We start from the raw sequence: 21,513 nt of genomic DNA on the forward strand, positions 1-21,513 counted from the left end.
TTAAGAGAGGATACTTGTCTTTGAAAGTATATGCGATTGAAGACACGAAAAGAGGAGAAAAATACAAGCACGGAGAATGAAGCTATTACTGATGCAAGATATAATCCATACTTTTATAATGTCTACGACTATGTTTCTATTATAAAAATTTATCCTCAAACTTGAATTTCACAACCGTGCCTAATAAACGAATTTATCTGTTTGGGCTGCTTTCGGCATTTGTCATTTCCAGTCTGATGCAGTCTGCACATCACAAAATATTCGCTAAATCGGAGGGTAAAGGCTTGAGTGATGAGAAAACAAACACACCCAAGGGCAGGAGGATTTCTAAATGGCGTAGATAAACAGCGATGTGCTTGCAGGAGAAAAGTAAAAGTGTAAGTGAAGAAAGAACAGAATATCTGACAATATCCTCTAAAATAATTTCTAGTTATTTGTACATGTGAATGTGTGCCAATTTGTTAAAAAAATGTATTTATGAAAAGAAGGTTGTTCTTAAAGAAGAATAAATTGATGGTATTTTTTGAATACTTTTGTTCTCGTAATTCGAGTTCCAAAGAATCCATATTGAAGATAAAAAAATGAAAATCGTTGACATATAAAAGTATTTTACGTGTGTATATTATTAAGTAAAGCTTTCAATTTTTTTTAATTTTTTTTTTCTTAACGTAGTCTCAGCCTCTATTTCCTCGTCATGGCAAAGTGCAGCCACTACACAAACTGAAGAAAGTCGTGTTGAGTTTGGTGCATAAAATAAATTATGAACATTGGAATAAGGCAATCAAGGCGAGAGGTCCCTTGCATCAATCGATAGAACCACTACGTATGACCCATTTACAGATAAGCTTTGTACTCTAGATGTGCATGTATCAAAGAAAATTATACTTTATTTGTAACTCGAGTAAGGTCGAACGAAGTCTCGTAACATTACAGACCCTCCAATAAGTAATGATCAATTTTATTTTAACTGCATTACATTTCTATAGTAAAGAAACAGTAGCGTAAGTTAAAAAACCGCTGCCAATTCATTGACACGTAGCTTCCTCCAACTAAATGTATAAGTCCAATAAATAAAATATTGTTTTAATATATCTATATATCTGCTTGCTAATGTATGAGGCAATTTTTGATACACAATTTAATAAAAGTTTTGGATAGTTCATTGTCCAAAAGTTTGCAGACCCCTCTGTTTTCTTATTATAGAATACGAACACTGTCATCACTTTTTTTCACAGAAATTCCTAACCAACCTAACCATCAAAACAGCAGGTTATTCATTAGATAGGTCGCTCGCGCAATTTTCAAGAAAACGATTTTTACATTTTAGCTCTAGTTGAAAACCGCTTGATGGAATCGTTTAAAATTTTAACAGCAGATAGCTTTTTTTTATAGTGAATCAACAAATAAAATTTTGAAGCATTTGACTACATTGTTTTAGAGATATAAGAAATCAAAAAATTTTCAAAAAAGAAATTGAAACCTTGATATCTTACGAACCATAGGGGTTTGAAAGCTGTGTAATAAACTTAGCCAAAACACATAACATATCTACTTTTTCCCGAAATCTCAAGTGCAATAAGGCCTTTTTGCATCCGTAATCGAGGCACAAAAAAAAACTCATTTTTTTCAGTTTTCGATTTATTACTGAAAAAATAAGTAGTCAACTTGAAATTTTAATTTAGTTTCAGAGATATGAATTTAAAAAAAATCGCCTTTTTCATTTTATCTGCCGAACAAAGCGGTCGATCCCGAGCACCAAACGAGGAAAAGTAGGTAATTTTATTCTCTTTCAAATGCACTATAGCTGAATTGTTTGTAACAATGGGATGATTGAAAAAAACGCAAAATAGTGTTTTTTAAAAATCAAAAAATGGCCATAAAAAAATATAGCTAAGAAATTAAAAAATAACTGCTTTTCCCGAATTCAGAATCCAAAAATATATATGCATGTCAAATTTTATTGATATTGACAAAGTAGTTCCAGAAATATTACGGTATACATACACACATACACATCGATACGGACATTTTCCAAAAACACTGGATTTAAACTTCTAACACCTAAAAAGTATTTTCTAGAAGTTTTGAAGAAACTCAAAATTTTACTATTACAAAGCTTCCTCTAGGAGGAAGCAAAAAAGGTGACCATGATTTTACAAGGTAAATATGCACTAGTTTTAATGTCATACTATCGTTATGGCCAGATTGCATAATGAAAAAAAAAAACATCACAAGTTTTTCAGACTTTGCAAAATCCCACCGCTTTGCTTTGCTCTGAATAAAAAAACTTTCAAAAATCAACTTAACCGTTCCATCCTTCCTAATTAGTCCAACCCACTTCTGAAAATATTGGAGTGCACGCACGACGGCGCAGATTGCGCCGAAGTGCTTGCAAAATTGAAGAACTCTATGGGAAGAAACGAGGACGTGAGGAGGCTCGATGTGGGGAATGTATTCCACGACGAAATTTTCGACTCAATGCCCATCACGAAGCTGCCTTGTGAGCGCCCTCTTCGTCCCTCTTGCCATGTTTCACTATATAATATACTTCGTCTTGGCTAAACGTAGATTTGCGTTCGTTGTCGAGCGCGCGCGACCGCAACTTTCTCGATTCGCTAAAGTTAGCGGCGAGAAAACTTCCCCTCCGCAAGCGAAAACCGAGATAAAAAAGTAGACGTAGAAGTCGCCGAGAGGCAGCTTCGGCGACTCAGCCAGTAGAAATTTTTTTTTTCCACGTTTCGTAGCTCCGCTATTCGTCCAAGTTCAGCGAACCACTTCCGACCGTCGGAGCGACGTGGTATTATACGTATCGATTGTGCGCGAGGTACGGCATTAGTGATTCGAGGATTGCATCCAGTAGTGTACGGGCGCTGAGCTTTGTTTATCGAACTGGAAGCAGGCTGGAGAAGCGAGAGCTGACGAATTTTAATGACACGAGCTCGAACGTCAAATGCTTCTAATGATGGTAATTTCGGGTGGGCGGTTGATCCAGAAGAGGTGACGGGTTACAAGTGACAGGGCTCTGCGCGGGAATGAGGCAAATGGCGCGAACCAAATATCCGTAAAATCTCGATAAAATGTGTAACCCACATCGTTTATTTTTATGCATTTTCAAGAACTCTATTGAATAATCAATACTCTCAATTCTGTTGAATGCATTTTTATTAATTTTAATCTTTTATGAGATTGTTAATATGTCCAGTTTAATGAATTATTCGTGATATTTCTTGTAAAATAAACCTTAAAACATTTACTCTGTTATGACGTGCACGTTTTATTTAAAAAAAAGCGAATTAGTGTTATAGGTCATATATTATACAAAGAAAGTGAAATTTGAAACTTATATGATGAAAGGATCCATTCAAATCAATTTTTTGCAAATAGATGTAGGGTATAATGGAAAAATTTGAAATACTGTCCGAGCTTACGCCTGCGGCTTGTATAAAATTTTCGCTCCTAAAAAAATAGTACAGAGGTCGCTTTAATAAGAAGGATAAAAACATCATGAATATATGATAATGCATTGATATACTAGTGTCTAGGAAAATGAATAGAAAACCAATAGTTGGCGTAATGGTCGAAATAAGCTTGAATCGATCGTATAAAAAGTATACGCATGTATTTGAAAGACCGAAAAACGTTTTTGCATAAACGAGTTTTAAATATTATCCTTAGAATCTTTAAGCCTATGAATATAATGTATCGTAATGATTAGATGGATGTTGATAAAACTTATATTGTTCTTATCTGCGACATCATTGACACTATCAATGACCATTTGATAATTAGTGCGTGCTATAATCCACAAAGTGAAATCAATCCTATATGTATAAGATAGAAAGGAATATGAAGAATATTTATTCATACTCATACGGTTAAAACAATATATCTTAATGACATGTGAGGCGCTTCAATAACGAAATCATCTTGTTTAGTCTTTAAATATGCAGGATATTTTAGTGTAAGGTTTTTGTGCAATCCCAGTAATGTGTTAATATTGTTCGAAATTCAAGAAATAATTTTAATAATTTAAGCATAACACCATTGTTGTATCGATTGAACTCAAAATTAAATGCCAAAATCGATCAGCTATGCATGAGCACAGAGACATCTTTCTCTTTATTAAGAAATCAAACCCCAATGTCAGCGCGTTTAGCGCGGATCTTTCCACATCAAGTTGTTATTCTTCGCTGCACCGATATTTGATATAATACGTACTACAATTGCAGCCCACTAGTCGAGTATACAAGACACGTGCATGGCACACTTTTTCATATAGTCTGAGGGTGAGGATGCACGTCACTGATAACACGACGCGGGCTTGTCACGAGATATGCATAGCATTTGTATCCCTTTCTTCATATTTTTTCCTTTTTTCCTTTTCGTTTTAATTAAAAACTCTGTATAGCATGTATATCGCGGTATTGCGATTAATTAAATATAACAGTAGTGCGAATTTGTGGATCTAATTCCAAATTACATAGAAATGGATTTCGAATATGAACGTAAAAATCACTGATGCATAATCGATCAATATTTTATAGAATTAAAATTTTATAGAATAGACGTTTTGATTAGGAATGTAGTGAGCAATACACGCGCAGAGAACAATTAGATAGTAATGCTGTTTACGATTTACTGATGTCGTTTTAAATGAAGACAGCAATAAAGTAAAAGTTTTAGTATGAACTATTGATGTTTTAATTATATCTATAACTAAGTATCTCAAAAAAACCTCTCCAGTAACCGCTGAAATCAATAAGCGTAAACGTCACATCAGCTGGTTCTAAAAATATCCGTATTGTTATTTTCAGAGTAAAAAATCGAATATTTTTTAAGAATATCTTTTGATTGTAAAGTAAAATTAGAAGCAAATATTTGTTTACTATTATTGAATATAAAGCATACGGAATTTTTTAAGCTCGTCAATGAAAAACGTGTGCGTGCGTGTGGGCGTGTTCGCAAAAAATACAAAATTTCATTTAATTCACTGCAATTTCTGGTATACCGATTAATTATTAAGTGCTATTTAAATTCCAGTTTTATATAAATATTATTGCAATTTAAAAACAGAAAAAAATAGTTTTCTCATACTGACAATCAAAAGGGGCACGTTATACAAATAGTTGAATGTAAAAGAATTAAAGATTTACAGCATTAAGCATCAAAGAGGCGTAAAAAGATTCTTTTTCGTTATAACAACAAATATAAGCTAGTTTTAGCACAATAAACTTCTGTCACTACTATTCACAAAGCTCGTACCACTTAATCGGAGGCAGTTTGATGTCACATTTTCCAAACTACCGAACAGATTCACTCTTAGAACTATCGTGAAATTCTGGCGAGTCGCAGTAGAGTGAACAGCGAATTTTCCAGTACAGAGATATTGCCTCCGGAAAATCCTCTACTCTCCTGCTCGTCTGTGAACAAATCACGTCACGCCTAGTGTACGGCAGCAAATCACTCGCGTACAGCTGAGCAGACACTAGTCTAAAAAAAGACCGACTCCGCAAATAAAATGATTCGTCGATAAAGCCCGATATTCTCGACGCTTTCGTATATCACTGGCACTGTAAACATCGGGGAAATCTCACGGAAATCTTCTTCATCTGATTCGAAAACTTTTTCGTGCGCACAGTCGGACGACCAGAACAAAATACGACGAGAGGGGTACAAACAAACACACGCGCACACACGTGGAAGCGGAAACTGTAAATGGCGTGGCTAGCCGCAGCAGCGCGGGGTTGATGCGGCGGTAACACGTGCAACGGGAGAGCAGGAAGCGGCTCGAGTGCGCGCTCTCTCACAATCTCCCTCTGTCGCCCTCCCTCTCTTTGAATTCGCGAGGCGAACGCGCCGGTGTCTCGCGTTTCAATGATGTGCCCGCGGCGCGAGTGCTGGCCCCTGATGCTGGGCGTCGTTGTGCCGACGTCACGCGCCGAGCCTCCCGATGACTGCCGGCAAGCCGCCACCGCCGACGCCGACGCGCCAGCCGACCGGCGTGGGAGGATATGCGGACCACCTCACTCTGCTGTACTTGCGCACGCCGAAACTTTCGGAACTGGATCAGGCAGGTATTTTTGTTTTTGAGGCCGGACAATGCCGTTCACGACTGGCAGCTGAATTATCATTTTGATCACGTATAAATGATTTATTTGAACATTAATTTATATTTTTTTTTGTACGCTGGTTGGTGGAAAAAGTCATTTCTATAGATATAGTAATTTCGAACTTTAGCTGCTTCATCGTTTATATACAGTTTGTATCTTTAGTTCAGTCGAGCCAGTTTAAGATTTCTCCCAGCCCTCCGAGATTGAGAAACTTGCGCGCAGAACATTTTTTCAATGCCGGACTTAATCAACTACATCTATCTCGAACAAAGAATGTTACTTACGAGAACAAAGTCTATAAACTTTCATTTTTATTGCTGTACGCGAGAAACTTTTGCGAAGACAAATGTATATCTGTGGGTTTCAAAACAACCACCTAAGTACATTTTTCATGTTTTCAAAAAAACGCGACTTTAGTGTTCGCACTAATTTGCAATATCGGATTCTTATAAAAAGTCACTGAACCCTAAAATTGGTTTTGGTTATTCGAGGAATCACAGTAAACCCTTTGAACGGGACAGTTTTTCCGGGAACAGTGTATTTCGGCGACTAGTCAAAAACCTGAAAATTCATCGAGGTCTTTGATCTCGCTTATCTTGTCCATTTTGTTGTTTATTCAATCAGTGAATCATCTATAATGATTATACTTTCTGATGGTTCTTTGAGTTCTTTGAACTCAATTATTCCCTAACTTATTTACACGTTATTAATAATTAACTTTAATCTTATAACTTAAATAAAATTAGAGATCTTCAATATCTGGTTCTCTTGGAACTGATACTTCTTACCTTAACCTAAACCTTAATTCTATTTAATATTATCCAATTTAAATCTATCATAATATGTTATAAATTTGTATTTAATTGGACTGTTAATGCGGCCTTATTTTACTACGCAATAGCGTTGTGAAAGTATGACGGTCTCAAGCCCGATAACGCAGAGAGCAGTCATGTTATTTGGTGGGGGGGTGGTGGGGGGTGGTGGGGGGCCAGGCGGGGGGTGGTGGAGGGGCGATGGGGGGGTGGTGGGGGGGCGGTGGGGGGGTGGTGGGGGGGTTTTTTGAGATTTTCGAAAATAACAGAAAAATGAAAGAATTTTACGTGTTTTGGTGGGGGGGCCAAGGTGGGGGGGTGGTGGAGGGGTGGTGGTGGGGGTGGGGGTGGGGGGGGTGGGGGGGAGTCTTGCTAAAATGACTATATAATATAGGAAGATATATATATATATAATTATTAAAACAAAAATAGGTATCTCGTTTTATTTTGTTCTAATCAAATGCTAAACTTGACAGCTTTTCAGTAGGTTTTCAAGGCATCAAAGAACTTTTACTTTTTTTTATATGATTGAAAGTTTACCAGAAGTAGATAATAACAAGATTTAACAGTTGCGCCGGCTGCTATGAAAAATAGCCTAAAATAATATTAACATAGTTCTATCAAATCTGTAACTATCTAAGTAAACCTCTAACCTTTAATCAAGATCTGGTACGCAAAATATTATTGAAATGTCCCTTTCCAGCAGTCTTATAATTTTTTCCTTTTCACAGCGAAGAATTTTGAACGCAGCAATTTCCAACTCTGCGTTCCTAGAAATGATGTATAACATACACTACGGATTGATGAGACTCGGAAAATTTATTGGTTCCGACTTGCTATAAACTCGTAGAAAGAAGCTTTTTGGAAGCATTTTATTATAATAAATACTAGGGTGATTATTCGAGTCTTAACGAGTTAGACGAACAATTATGATATAAAGAAAGTTTATGAATGTAAAATTATTTCACACGAATAGCTGCACTTAAGTGCTTTTAGACTCTATTAAATAGAACGTGTCACTTCGCAGTAGATAATTTCCTGTACTAGACAGACACGCTTCAAAGATCCCTTCGAAAGTCAAATATACCTAAAAATAAGGCCGCTGAAAATTCGGGCTTGATGAGCGAACCAGATGAAGGGAGGTGAGAGTTTAATAATCGATACGTCTGGATTACGAAGCTAACTGATGAGATGCGTGGCATGAATTCTCTCGCTTGATTGCGAGAAAATTCGTGAATGATTGACTGCCCGAGTGGAAGGCAAGGAAAGCGGCCAGAAACGAGTGCCTTGGGGATTCTAAGGACCGGTAGAATAGGGAGGAAGGGAGAAATTCCGCTCGCAGCGTAATAAATCAAGTAGAGCGCAAGGCTTGGTTGATGGACGATAGTCTAATAAAGAAGAAATCGAATTGCTCTGGAAGATGCTAAAGCAGATGATTATACTGCCATCTATTGAGCTGATCACTATTGTAATGTGTAATATACTTATATCTTAATGTGACTTTTCGACGGTTTTTTTCAATTACTATCTCGCCACATAATTACGAAGAAAATATATGGAAATCAGAAATTAATAGTCCATTACGTAACTAGGGGCGAAAGTTGGGTTTTTTAAGCGAGGATGATGATTGAGTACGAGTGGAAGTCGAGCCATCATCCGAGTCTGAAAAGCCAATTCGCCCCTTGTTGTGTATCGTGCTTTTTATAATCAATGCATTGATAACGCTCTTTTAAGCTTGCCTGAAAAAGTAGAGTCGTCCAGTATCTCATAGTATAATTTGCTTGTGAATCTGAATTTTGTTTGTATACATACACGTATGAGAGGCGTCACGCATATACACACACAAATGCAAATATCTGAGGCGAAAGTGTTGTTTCCCTAGGGGCGAAAGTGAGTACTCAGATATATGTATACATGTATGTGAGGGTGTGTTTATACGTATATGTGCAACAGGGGGCTGAGTGAACAAACTTGAAATTCGAGGGCACACCGACAAGACCAACTTTTTTGGGTTCCTTACACTACCTACAGCACGAAAAATACGACTGCTCTAGCGAGACGCCCATGCGACACTAAAACACTCGACAAAGAGTCTACAGGCCTTCGACGCATATGCATAGTTTTCTTTCTTTCTAGACTCAGATTTCATGCTACAGTTCTGAACCTATACATCAGCAAGTGAGTCATTTTTGTATAGTGCGTAACATCGTGAAACTATATTCTTAGTTATAGTATAAATTCATAGCAATATTCCAACAAGGTACTTATATTATTTAATCTAATATGTCCGCAAAAATATTTAGATCATTGATATTCATAAACTTATTACAAAAATATTAAAGATTAAAAAAAAATAATCTCTGCTTTATAGAAATCGCTGCTAATTCTTTGGCACGTAGCTTCCTCCAACAAAATTTATTGTTCCAATGGATACAGTATGTTAATAATTTTTAAAATACTTTCAATCTTAATTATTTTACTGAAGGAGCAGCCGTCACAATATCAAATCATATAATTTTCATGAAAAAATTTAAACTTTATTATTTTAAATACCATAGGTTTCTCATAATCTCATAAAATCATGAATTTTCTCAAAACATTCTGAACTTCAGTTAGCGAGCTAGAAGGTTTAACAAAAATAGTAATTTTCAGTTATACAGGGTATACAGGGTGAGACGAAGAATGTGAATCATAATATCTTTTAAACTACATGGTTTCGTAAGCTGCAAAACGAACCTAGCCAAGGTGATCAAAAGATCGATATTTTTCCAAAATTTCAACTTAAATAAAGCCTATTTACTTCTACGATATAGAAAATCCATATTTTTTAGTTTTTGATTTTTAGCTCGAAAACTAGTCATCAAAATACTTTAAAATTTTTACAGCAAATAGATATTATCGTTTTGTATCGTCATACATTTTTTTCAAAAAGTTTGACAATTTAGTTTTGGAGATATTAAATATTTTTTTCAATCATAAAAATTGAAACGGAACGGTCAATCTGGAAAATCTTGCAAGAAAAAATAGGCAATCCTATGCTCTTTTAGATACACTATTGTTGAATACATTGTATGAATCATATGATCAAAAAGAAGCAAAAATATTTGTTCAAAAATCGAAATATGGCCATTAAATGGTCAGAATCCTAAAAAAACATTTTTCCCGAAATCAGAATAAGAAAAGATACATGCATGTCAAATTTTATGACGATCGGTCGCGTGGTTCCAAAATCATAATGGTATACGTAAATATACACACACAGCCATCCGCACGAACATTTTCTAAAAACGCATGATTCGTACTCCAAACACCTCCAAATGCGTTTCTACGAAGAATTAACGAAACTGAAACTTTTACTATTACAAAGCTTCCTCTAGGAGGAAGCAATAAAAATGATTGAACAATATTACTAGAACTGATTAACTGAATAAAGTAGAGATCCACCTTACCATAAGAGATCCTAGAAGCACTGAATTCAAGCGTCCTCCTCCAGGTGTCAGCAGTTCCTTCTCTCGTAACGACTCCCCCCCTCTCTCTCTATCTCAAAAATGTTTCTAGCTTATCCGCTCTAATTTTCCTTTTCTACGCTGCATTCATATATATATATATATATATATATATATATATATATATATATATATATATATATATATATATATATATATATATATATATATATATATATATATATATATATATATATATATGAATGCAGCGTAGAAAAGGAAAATTAGAGCGGATAAGCTAGAAACATTTTTGATATATATATATATATATATAGTTCCGTACTACCCTCAAACGATCCCATCTGCGCGGTCACAAAAATCATCAATCGTCTGTCATCTTTCCGGTAACAAATACTGTCGGCTTTGGTATGCTCGAAGGGTGTTCGAGTTTGCCGGCGAGGTATAGGTAATCCGCCACAACATTCATTACATAAACGAGATACACAGAGCCATACGCGCATATTATGTAATTAGCGCTCGCGCTTCTGGCCATAACAGAGGATACTATGCTCCACGAGACGTCATACGCGCCGCCGAGCAGTTTTTCATCCTCGTGTTTTGTTCGCTATATTATTGTTATTGGTAGACTGCTGTTTACACTGTGCGACTCTCTATGCGACTTTTTGCTTGTATGTATACAACGACGAGTCGCTAGTCCAGTTCATTAAGTCTTTAATAGGTGTTTTAACTGGCGCTTATGTTTATGATACTGTGGATATTGTTTAAGTTAAATTATCTCACGTTGGTCGCAGATTGTCCTGACAAGAGATAGAGATAGATAGAGAGAGAGAGGGGGGGGGGGCATTTTATTTAAAGAATTGTTGCGTATTCTGTATTTGGAGTTAATTTAGTTTTACCCACACTTACTTTGATTTTGTCAGCATTAATTTTTTGCCACAATATTTTAGATGAGCGTTGGACTTTTGTCGTAAGATTTAAGATACAAAGGAAACAAGATTGCATGTAACATTTTTGAATGTCTGATTCGTACTAGGTTACGTATTATAACCGTAAATATGAAATTTGCATAATTTTATGATTTTTTTTTATTTGACAGCTTAATTTTTTTGCTATTATCTTGTACTAGAAATCAGTCTTTCTATTAAAATGCAGTAATAATAACTTGTTATGATATCGCAGTACACCTATCACACGGAAGCATCGTAGTTACGCATTCGCCAATCAACGCTACCTACACCTTTTGCCAACGGACTGAAACGAAGTGAAGTACTAGAAAACAGAGAAAAGAAGGAGGAAAGCTTGTGAGGGACGTTTCGTAACAACGTCAAGTCGAACGTTCCAGTGGTGCGTCGATAACTCACTCAAACACGCCAGGCGACGATAATGAGCCACGATGCACCACGGATCGATTGGGTTTTGTGCGCTAAACGTTACCGATCGTTCTCGTCTACAAGGCAGTGACCGCGTCTAAGTCTTATTTCATCTTCATAGGCTTATCGTTAGAGACGAAAACACATTAAAAATTGTTAATTTTATTTTTGAAAGGCACGTGGATAATGAAATAATATACTGTATATCAGGAGCATGATTTAGACTTTTTTATATCAAATGTGGAGATTGCAGTACGAGTCGCAGATGAGTACTGCAATATCCATACGAGGGCAAAAGGCTTGCTTAGTCATTGGTATACACCATAGTTATTTGACACGGTGTACCTCGAAGTATTTAGTTCTATAATGATACTAATACCTATATTTATAAATGTGTATTAGTACATGTTTTAATCATTTTTACGAATTTTTCAAAGAGCGGGCAAAAATAGTATATTGGGTACCAAGGGCTTAAAATGGGCTTTTTATACCAAGTGTGGAGTTCGCATTACGAGTTGAAGGTGAGTGCGTTTGCGAGCCGAAGACAAGTGCGTTAGCAAAAAGCCCACTTAGCCCTTGTTGCACACCATATTTTTTGTAACGCATGTATTGATTTCTGCGTTTTTTTACCTATATGTGGCACTAATAAGGTCACCTCTTTCAAACTGCTTATGCGGGCAAAAAAATAAATAAAAAAACGCCCGCTAAAATATTTTAAAGAAATTGAAGTCGTGCATGTGTTACAAAAAAATATACACATTATTCATTGTGGTCATTATTGTCACATAGGTAGTTGCTACTTATTTGTGCTCTTGGAATATTATTTAAATTTAACCACACAGTTGAATGTGTATTTTTGAGTAGTATTTTCATTGCTGTATATTATTATTCAGCACTGCAACTAAAATTTGTAAACAAACCTACTGTTATAACCATGATCTACTGTTATAATCATGTGAAGAACGTGCAAATAAAACATACCTTAATTTTTTTTTTACTATAATTTGTAACTTAATCCATCATGGCTTACAAGTATAATTTAAAATGATTCGCAATAATATTACCTGTTTCTATCGGCTCAATCTCAAGAAAACTATAGAACTTCTTATTAAAAATTTCAAAAGAATCCCGCGCGTGCTACGACATGGATTTACGTTGGAGGAAATTATGACTATAACAAATTATGAAAATTACGCAGTGTAAAACACGTCGTAAGCATGTCTTGTGATTTCAAAAGCGCGACGGCGAATGGCTACGGCTTAGACAATAAAACGTTCAATTTACCAGCACTTTAGCAGTTGGCCAAGCACCCGCGTCGTCCATGCACCAGCAGTTTTGCTAGTCTTGCGTTGATCGAGCAACAGATCGCTGGAATACACGTATCCTCTTGCAGCGAGGCAAATTAGATGTCGTATTGCAACTGCAGTATGTCCTAATTTAAAAATGTGTGTGGAATTATAGAGAGTGAGTTTCGTAGATTTTTATAATAATAATTGTAAGGTTCAGTTTCACTACTTAAAATTTGTTTGGGATTCCGTTGTTGCAGAAAGCTTTCGAAATATTTTGAAACATAATTAACTGCTTGTCTATTTCTCCTTATACTGAGAAATATTACATTATAAGGTAGTGGACTTTTTTTACCAACTTTGACTAACGATTGATTTTTGTTTTACGTCCAATTATGCCACAATTACTCATGCTGCATGATTTTGAAAATTCGCTTAGATTTCAACTATATCAAAGTGATCTGTGATATCATGTAGTTATTTTATAATTTTTTATTTCAGAAAATAAGTAAGTCTAAAATCATTATTTGTTAAATTATGAAATACAAATAACAAATAATGTTTACTTATGTGCATCGCTTTGTTCATTTCAAGAATGTCGCATCGTTACCAGAATCCAACAGCCCCGAAAAACGCACAACAGAGTTATCTCTAAAATAATATAACATTTTTACCTCTTACTCTTTTGGCTCCTCATAATCTTCCTTACGTAATAAAAGGCGGTAATGTAACCAAATGTATGTAACGCTTGCATACGCGTGAAGCAGTCGGAGCCGCGAGCAGCAAGAGTCAACTCGGTATACTCCCCCCTGCTCTCCCACTACGTTGCACCCTCTCCCCTCCCTCCCTCCCTAGTCCCATTCTCGTCCACCTCCAAAACCTCGCGGACGACTATGTGAGCCATGATCTATTGTTTAGCAATGTTTATGGCCCGTTGTGCAATAAGTCGCAACAATCGATAGGCCTCTGCAAAGAGCAAGAGAGACAGAGGATCGTGAAAGATCAAACGATCCTCGCGCGCAGCTCGTCGTTGCTGTTGTTACGCGGCGACGCGCTTATGCAGTGGATATGTATTAGAGGTGCAGCTAGTTCGATAATAAGGAGAAACGTAAGACGCGCTCATTAGGAGTGAGGGCTGCTGCTATCTATTTATGTAAAGCGGTATATATGCAGTGGTTTTGGTTGGGGCTCTTTTCTATAGGCGATTTGTGCACGTGCATAATTTGACTTATTTATTAATAATGGGGGCATCGTATCTGATTGCGAAATGATATTTAGTAATTAGACTTCAAAATAATAGGGTAAGAATAAGTAAGTCCATTTTAAAATTGGCAAACATTGTGCGTATTTTCAAATCGGTTACATACTCCCATTTATATTTCATTGATTTCAACCGGTAAAACTGCGGATAACAGATTATGTCATCGATCAATTACATCATTCAAATTGCCAAATGAGATTTTTACGATCTAATGCCGAAATATCTTAATGACTTTGCGAATCGCTGCATTACTTTAGACAGTTACTCAGAATAATACGTTACGTATTCCAAGTTTATACACGTTTTCTCTTCGATTATTGAGAATTCAACGATCATAAATAAATTATCAAACTAACAGTATATTCTTTTATAAAATATCTGTCTCCATCATTAAAAATGCAGAGTATGTTAAGAAAAGGATCAGAATGAAACATTGTGCAATTAAAGGAGAAAAAATTGGCATCTTCTATAGCAAAGATAATGTTTTAGCACGAGTTATAATAAGGGCATGGATAAGTCAATTTTCATGCGAACACACAAACGTAGATGGGTAATTAAGGATAACAGGAAACAATATGAAAACATTTAGTATATTGTGTACGACAGATGTAAAATTGGTTGTTGTTTTTTTTTAACGAGATTTCAATTTGCCGATTGAGTTAAAGTTAACCACGAGAGGTCAAAGAACCCCTTTGCTTGATGCACACTATATTATTTGTAAAACATTGTTTGCTATTATAGTATGCATTGATAAAAAGGACAATTTAGTTTGTAGGTAGCTATACATGCCAATGAATTCGTAGAAACCTTAATATAAAATGTTAATCATGTTTAATAAATTATATTTTAAATGAACAAATTAGGTTATCGAAAGTTTAATTCAACCTTTCTCTCGCATTATGAGATTTGATTTCATCGTACATTACAATGACACCATCATATAAATTTTGTAAACATCTAAAAGACACACAAAAAACGACTCGTCGTTATACTTTGAATATATTGAAATTTTGTCTCAATATCTGAAGATTCCTGGCAGTTTGCACACGCACTCATTGTGTATCTCATCCATTGTATGTTAAAAACGGCCATTACAGTTGTTGCGATTTGTTTCAACAGTGCATGTAGAAAAAAAAGAATCTCATATAAAGCATATTATCATGTGCCGCGGTAGCGCCACGAAGGCGAGTTTGAGAAGCCTGCGGCGACTGCGACACTATTTACTTCTATATTGGGTTTTCAAATTTTCAATTCAATAAATACAAATATTTACATTATTGTAGCTAAATTTTTTTTGGCGTATAATCATATTCGTATGCTTAACTATGATTTCTAATCGATATATTGGCAAGAAAGTAGCTTTATTTACAATAAACAAGCATGTCTTTACAAAAATGCTCAGATCCGTTTGGGATTCTCCAGTTCAACATGTTCTGACCATTAAGTTAGCCGCACACGGCTAGTGTTAAGACCGTGAATTTAGCCGCACATATTGCTTTCCCACATACTTATACAGGCGAGCGGGATTACTGATGCAATCCAACATATACAGACCAGCTGGACTACAGGTGTGATTTCATATTTTTTTTATTTAATATCAAGTGGCGCGGTAGCTGTAGCTAGGGTAGCCGACAATGACATCTAGGTGGAGTGCACCGTGGTTTTTTTTTTGTCTAGGTGTAGAAATCATTCAAGAGCAGTGTCTAGGTATACAGGGTGGCCGATGACGAGGTCTAGGTGGTGCGCTACGTTATTTTTGGTGTCTAAGTAAATAAATCATTTAAAAATGGTGTCTAGGCGTATAGGGCGGCTTATGACGAAGCGTAATAATAATATTCGTGGACAGCGAAAATTTACACCTATCCGAATTTTTTCAACATACATTATTAATCATAGCCACTATAATAATATTTTGCGACAGAACAATCAGTATTTTCACGTTAATGATAAAAATGTCACAAAAAAACCATGATCGAAAGGTGCTAAAGATGCTTGTATTTTATTGTTAGGACAAATATGAAATACGCAAAAAAATTTACTTAAAAGGACTAAAATCTCTAACAAAAATTGACTTTTAAATAAGTAAAAAGTTAGATGAGTTTGATATATTCCGCAAGGAAATTACAGATAAAAAAGCACTGAAATCAATCAAACAAAGTCAAGTTTATTATATTTAATTATAATAAAGCAAACAATTATTTTGTTTAATCAAGGGCTTTCTTAACTTAAAGTTAAGTTATATGTTGATCCATCAGAAACAACTCTCAAGATACTTACTACGTAACTTGCCATGTCCGTTTCATTTTGTTTTCTAGTGATTATCCAAAATTTTCTTTTTGTGTAATACAACATAAATTTAAGTTCAGTAAGCCCTTAATTGAACAAAACACTCTTTTTGCTTCATTATGATTAAATATAATAAACTTGACTTTGTTTGATTGATCTCAGTTCTTTTTTATCTGTAATTTCGTTGCGGAATATATCAAACTCGCCTAACTTTTTACTTTTTTAAAAGTCCATTTTTTTAGAGTTTCAGTCCTTTAAAGTAAATTTGTTTGCGTATTTCATATTTGTCCTATAAATAAAATATAAAGAATGACCAAAATAGTATTCAGTGTAAAATTGAATATAAAACATGCATATGGGTCATTCTACGAGAAGTCCGATACTTCACGGTCGAAAAATCGAGCTCTTGCAATTTTGAGGGCACACGCACCAAACCAAGCTTCTTACATGCGTTTGGACATAAAGTATGTAAACAAACATAGATGCCACCTCCAAACCATATGCCAACAAAAAGTTACTGGCGAATTACTAATTACCAAAAAAATAGCCTTTATTGCGCCCCGGGTAATTTATTACCTGGCCAAGCAAGCATTATTTTTTCCGGTATCAATAGACAGCCGAGCACGAGATATAGATTCCAAAAAAATTGTTAAAAATGACCGTCTCCATCGAAAATTGCAAGCTATTTGGAATAAAGTAAAAATGGCCAAAAATGCGAAAATCCGACAAAAATTGAAAATTGATTTGTATCCTATTTCAAATAGCTCGCAACTTTTGATGAGGACGGTCATTATTGACAACTTCTTTTTTAATTCCAAATCTTGGGCTCGGCTGTCCATTGATGCCGGAAAAATTTCTCGCTCGGTCAGGTAATAAATTACCCAGGGCGCAGTAAAAGCTATTTTATAGTAATTAGTAATTGGCCCGTAACTTTTTGTTAGCATATGGTTTGGAGGTGGCACCCATGTTTTACCCATAGTAATGTGTGTGTGTGTGTACGCGCGCGTGTATGTACGTGTGCGTGCGTATGTGTGCATGTTCTTTTTTATGTGGCGTAAGCAGAGCAAGCTCTGCACAAGTGGCCCTCCGACGCCGGATCCTCACAGGGGCCCGTTAACCCATTAAAACTAGGCAAAACCTCGCAGAGATATCGAGAAACGAACTGTGCCATCCTATGCATAACCAAAAAAAAAAAAATACCCGTGTTTTTCCTTTTGTCGATCACAATTGTTTATAACAAATTATTTAAACAAATAACCCAAAATGTTGTAATTTTGCAAAACTGAATGCGGATATCGATTCTATGGGCAAAAACATGTCAAAAACCTATGTAACGTTTTTTTGTCAGAGTTCAATTTGTTAGTGTAAAATACCTATAAACAGCTGTTACGTAGCGACGTGATATCAGTAGGAGTAGGGGTGAGCGTGTGCGGCGTGCGCCGCCCATGGCCCGGTGCGCCCTGTAAATACCGCGAAGTCGGCTGCAGATGGCGCTCGAGCTAACCTATACTCTGGCTGCATCCGTCGGTAACGCGCGGAATTTATATTATACTCTTACCTGCACAAATAAATAGAATTTCCCCAGCATTTTAAAAAATATCAAACGTATAGTTGAATAACTAGCTATTTATGTGAATACAATAAATAAATTTGCGTAATTCAGTTGTAGAGAGACTCAGCTGCTTTGCCAACGTTTTTAGCCCCGCTTACACTGTACAACGTACATCGTGCAACATGGTAGCACTGAAGCACTCTCATCTCATACCAGCATTGATCATAAGTAGATAGTATTAAGCTTAGAGGTTATGTAAATAAGTATTTTCACGTGAATAACGCGTCGCGCGCAAGGGGGAGATTTGTGATATTTCGCGCGCGAGGGTGACTCAAGTCTGGAATATTTCGCGCGCGAGAGTGACTCGGAAAAGTGCTATTCGCTCGCGAAGTCTGCGGAAAATTTTCTTCGCGTACGCGAAACAGTTTTCCGACTATTCGAGTACGAAAAGAGGGGTACAGATTGGGGTATTCGCGTACGCGAAAGAGGCTTCGCGTACGCAAAATGACGCCGCCTAGACAGACTCATATTTTTTTTGTGAGATGCTGTCTAAGTGACGATTTACTATTACACAAATCTACAAAAAGTATTGCTGTGTTCTTGTATTCATCCTTATTAAAACGGATATTTATTGTGTCATGTGCAGTGAAATCAGTGACTATGTGATTGTGTGATCTGTTTTTAGAGTTGGATCAGTGTTGTAATTGTGATGTCTCCTACTTGTGGCTATGTGGCATTGGTGTCAGAGGACAATGATAATTTACTAATTATCGCTGCCAATTGGACCATGCATGCTCCATCCTGGAGCTGATTCACACTGTCTGGGAAGTGTAGCACCTGGCGTTACTGGCTATTTCAAGGACATCGAGATATCAAGATGACCATGGAGCTAGATTTACTCTCCTTATAGTGATGCGGATAGGCGTCTATGGGTATTTCAATATTATCTGGTCATGCTGTTTGGTGTTCTTGGCTGATCTAACCACCTGGAGACAATCCTCGATCTATATTCGAACTTCCTGGCTGTCCTGGTTGGCGTTGCTGGCTGCTTGAACCACGTCTAGATGATCTTGGAGCTGGATTCATGCTTGCTAGGATTATTGATTGATGTTATTAGATACTTTAACCACTTTAATATGGCTCTCGAGATGGGTTTGTATTATCGGACATGGTGATATTCAAAATATTACAATGACTTGTACTGTATGTTTAATTGATAACATATCTTTAATAAGTTTTAATTTGAAATGCAGTGTGCATGTTATCAGTTTCTTAAATAGATATTTTTTCTTGCTTACGGGTACTTTAACAGTGATTATTAATATATTGCTAGTTTTCTGTTTGTGAATATATACTATGTGACTGAAAAACACTTTTTGACGTTGTTATTCTAAAAGATCAGTGGACTCAATCTATCAATAATTATTTGTGAGAACACTTTGTAATATATTTTCCTGTGTGTCTAGGTGAACGAGCAATGCTGCATTTATTGGCATCGCAGTCTACTGCATGCACCAGAGTATAACTGAAGATATTATTGACGTTGGTATCTAAAGCATCGCAATCTTGGAGTTGGAAGAAAGATTCATCAAGACTCTGGCTCGAGGAGAGCAGTATAATGGGCACCGGTCTCATGCCTGATCATCGATAACATTGGATTTTCGTTAGTGTGTAACTTTTAGGTACAATATGTTCTATATAATTTAAATACATTTCATGCAATTGATGTAATTTTTATTTTTGCAGATACAGTGTTGCTAAGATGCAGGTTATACGTATGTACAACCACTCATTTAGTGCATAAATGGTTTCACTTAGAATATTATTTACATTACAGAGATTATTTTTTTATTTAAATTTTATCCTTTTTTTTAGGTAAAAAAATTGAACATAATGGCAAGCAGTTGCAGCAAAGGATAATATTTTCCAGGGGATTCCATGGAACAAAATAGAAGATTTTTATTAATTAGTCCAGCCAAGATTTGATTTAGTTGTAGGGCATTATTTATAAAATTGATTGTTTAGAATATAGCCTTAGTTTAGAGGGACGTGTCAGGTTTCTAAGAGCCTTTCTTCAATGTGAGTTATTTTCATTATTATTAAGTTTAGGTTTTCTAGTTCAGTACAATATACACAAATTTTGAAAGTAAATTGTGCTGATTCAATTAAAAATATCAATTATCTGTTGTCAAATTTCATGCGCTTATTGCGTGTTTATACAATTACGTTTATGTTGTCTTATTTATATACATGTAAGGGATAATGTTCAGAATTTAACTATAAGTTTATAATGATAAGGAGATATCCCTACAAAACTTGGGGCCTGTGGGCGCGTCGCATCTAGATCGTTATTAAACTATTTGTATCAAAAATCGTTTTTGAGGCTTTGTTTCGAATCGAAGCATTTACAAAATGTATTTGCCTTGGTAATAAGTTGTGTTTTAAAAATATCTACAACTTTTACATTTAACATTTTCATGTAGAACGTAAAGCTGCAAAGGTTTATAGCCGCAATAATTAGATGCTAAGCTGTAAAAAAACGATTTTGGGCTGTTTACTCAAGTTATAAGCATTTTCATGATTTGATGTCAACAGGAAAAAGTTGTATTTTTCAAAAATCTACAACTTTTCCGTTTAACTTTTTTTCGTAGAATGCTAAGAATTCGAGTTAAAGCCAAAAACCCGTTTTTAGCGATTTTTGGAGGTGACCGCATTCTGCGTATTTGTGCAGGATCAAGCCCAAAATAAATTTGGAACCTTACTATTATGAGAGGAGTTCGCACACAAAGTTTTAGCCCGATTGATTAAAGTCTTTCAGAGATAATCGTGTAACACCAAAATTTTTATTTAAAAAACACACCAAAATTGAACAAATTGTGCCTGCATTTTAAAAAAACGTAGAGAATGGGATACAAAAAATCGGTTTTTAGGGTTATGCGAGAGGAGACTCCTCCCAAAATTTTAGCCCGATCAGTCGAAAATTGCGTGAGATATCACATCTCACACATTTTTCGATGACAAAACTATAAGGCACTTCCGTGTCGCGGTCGTGCCTAATAAACGAGCAATGAAAATAATATATTCGGATAGAATATTTTTTCAACATCTGATTCGAACTACGGCTTTTCGGTGGGCATAAAAGAAAACATATATTGTATGCTTTTAAAACGCTTTTGTGTGAATATCTTCTACTTATACGCACGTATGTTACATAAGCATAGTCGTGACAGCTTGCGGGACTTTTTAGTCCTGTACTGAGACACTTTCACGGTATTTATTTTTAATCAATAAATACACTGCAAATTTTAAAACTAGATGTTGCGTCCTACACCTTATAATACAATGGAAATAAAAAATGTATCCAAATAA

General features: G+C 35.8%; 1 long non-coding RNA gene across 1 annotated transcript; it reads left to right on the plus strand.

Annotated features, from left to right (window-relative positions):
• Positions 1-19,615: 19,615 nt before the first annotated feature.
• LOC107981753 lies at positions 19,616-21,513 on the plus strand. Its single transcript, XR_004226711.2, has 3 exons — positions 19,616-19,811; positions 19,891-19,919; positions 20,020-21,513. It is a non-coding gene; the product is annotated as an uncharacterized LOC107981753 (long non-coding RNA).

This window comes from Nasonia vitripennis, chromosome 2 (assembly GCF_009193385.2).
Source record: "Nasonia vitripennis strain AsymCx chromosome 2, Nvit_psr_1.1, whole genome shotgun sequence".
NCBI classification, from domain to species: Eukaryota; Metazoa; Arthropoda; class Insecta; order Hymenoptera; family Pteromalidae; genus Nasonia; species Nasonia vitripennis.